This window comes from Salvia hispanica, chromosome 2, assembly GCF_029641045.1.
Source record: "Salvia hispanica isolate PSC_SH4W2 chromosome 2, Shi_PSC_v1, whole genome shotgun sequence".
Lineage (NCBI taxonomy): Eukaryota > Viridiplantae > Streptophyta > Magnoliopsida > Lamiales > Lamiaceae > Salvia > Salvia hispanica.
Genome location: NC_142693.1, coordinates 17,864,794 through 17,867,354, shown reverse-complemented (window position 1 = coordinate 17,867,354; position 2,561 = coordinate 17,864,794). Strand labels below are relative to the sequence as shown.

The following is a 2,561-nucleotide window of genomic DNA, read 5'->3' as shown; positions in this document are numbered from 1 at the left end:
GTACCGCAAAAGTGAGAGCATACAAGTTTAGGGCTCAATTAGGCGGTTCACTCTATATTTAAATGTCACTTTCAATTCACTATTAGTACCTATATTTGTTTAAATTTAAAAATCAAGTGATGATTTGGTCCATTAAGATGGTCCTCTAAGATGGTCCTGCCTAATGATTTGGTCCATTAAGATGGTCCACTAAGTAATGAATTAAATGCATGAAGACAACTCTCATCAGTCATCAACGTAAAGAAAATAAGAAATCAAATTTTACACTAAACACAAAGATAGAAATACTTTAAAAATCTTTGCATCATTAATTATCTTGTACGTTAGCTATGTTGTAATATTCCTTGTGAACTTTACAAGTTTATGAGTCTAAAAGAGTCTTAAACTCAATCTGAAACCAACATGAACTTGATCTCTTTTAAAACCACAAAAATAATCTATACATACACAAAAAAAGAATTCGAGTTTGGAAATAAATCAGAAATTCTAAGGTTAAGTACGACACAACATGCAAAGAAGTTGTCATATACTTGATATTATAGAATGCATGTATTTGCATTTGCAAGAATTAAAATTAAATGCGTTTTCCATGCAATTCAAGTTCAAAGCATGAATTGGATAATTCACTTAATGACCTAAATATATATTTTGCGTTGCAAATTTATTTATTTTTTATAATCATTCGCTTCGCTGCAAACTCCAATAATTACTAAATTAAAGTCTTTTATGTAGGGATAAAACACATTCTTAATTATTTCTACATTCTTTTAATGATCGGTATTGAAGGGATTGAAAAGGCAAAAAAATCGAAAAGATCTTGTAAATATCTGGATGACAAGTAGACTAATTAATAGATGAGGTACGCCTATGTAATTGATTATTCGAAGGATAAAATAAAATAGTTCAGATATATGGTCTAAATATTTGCAGTATCGAACGTATTAAAAATTAACTAATATCAATTTTTAATTATGAGAAGTTAAATTAATGTCAAACAGATCATATTTTAATAAAAAATTAATAAATTTAAATTTACTACTCCCTCCGTCCCAGAGAAGATGTCACACTTGAGAAATGACACGGGATTTTAGGAGATGTTATTTTGTGTGTTAAGTGGTGAAAGAAAATATAATTTTATAATTGATGTGAGAAGGAACTTTTTCCAAAAGAGGAAATGTGACATCTTTTGTGGGACAAACTAAAAAGGAAAGTGTGACATCTTTTGTGGGACGGAGGGAGTACTTTCCTTCTCGTAAAAACTATTTCAAAACATTAAATTAACCTAACTCTTTTGATTTAAATTAATTTTTTCATAAAAATATATTAAATTAAAAATAATTTTATAAGAATTCTGACTAAATCTCAATTGCATATATTTTAGATGATGTTTATTCCAAAACGTAGAAAGTAGTCATCGAGACAAAAAAAAAGGTGGCATCTTGAATGAGACAATGAAGTACTCCCTCTGTCCCATTTTATGTGACACATTTATTTTCCGCTCGTGTTTTGATAAAATCATACAGTAATAAATAGTTAAAGTAGAGGGAAATTAAAGTAAGAGAGAGAATAATGTAGATAAGACTATCCTCTACATTATTCTCTTTTTTACTTTACTTTCTCTCCACTTAACTATTTAGTCTGTTTTTTCCAAAACACGTGCGATAAAAAATGTGTCACATAAAATGAGACGGAGTGGAGTATATGATTTCATAAATTGCTAACCAGACTTCTTTCATGGGCCTTTTTCTATAAATAACCACCACATTAGTTTTGTATGACATAGCTCAATTAGGAAGTAACATGGAGAGTTCAGAAATTTCTGATGCTACTTCTAGCTTAAGAGGTAACCTCTTTTTTCATATTCCACTATACAACATTATCCCTATCAGCAAATATATGTTTTATAATGGAACATATCTTGAATGCCGAGTTGCAGAATCATCTAAGGAAGCCAACAGCTTCTCAATAGCTGAAGAGGACTAGATTTGGAGAATGTATAAGTTGGTTGGAGATAGGTAAATAAGTAATTATTCTTGCAGTGCATTTTTAGTTTTCTTGAATAATATCATCTTTTAATTACTATATTCCATCAGATGGTCGATAATTGCTGGAAGAATTCCGGGAAGAAATGCCGATGAAATCCAGGAGTACTGTCAAACTCATTTTTCAAAGGGAAGCATACTCCCTCCGTCCACCAAAAATAATAGCACCATCTTTGCATTTCGGGATGTCCACAAAGATAGCCCTGTCAAAAAATGAAAAGTTCTCTCAAATTATTAATACTATTCTATCTACTTTTTCTCTTTCTCACTGATACTTTACTCATCGTTTCTTCTTCTCTCTCGTATTTTATCCATTTTATTCCTTACTGTACCAATTTCTTATTAAAACCCGCGACATTCATCCATGAGACTATCTATCCAACTGTTGTATATGTATATATGTTGGCCCTCTGCTAATGTGTAGAAAGGTAAGGTTAGCTACTGTGCTCTCCATGCAATCTCTGCAGGCTCAGACCATGCTACCACTCTTTGTATAGCAAAAATCAGGGTTTCACCTTT

General features: G+C 31.0%; 1 long non-coding RNA gene across 1 annotated transcript; it reads left to right on the top strand.

Moving 5' to 3' along the window:
* Window positions 1-1,786: 1,786 nt before the first annotated feature.
* On the top strand, window positions 1,787-2,294 carry LOC125202652 (uncharacterized). The gene is made up of 3 exons (XR_007173141.2): window positions 1,787-1,843; window positions 1,937-2,015; window positions 2,094-2,294. It is a non-coding gene; the product is annotated as an uncharacterized LOC125202652 (long non-coding RNA).
* Window positions 2,295-2,561: the final 267 nt, after the last annotated feature.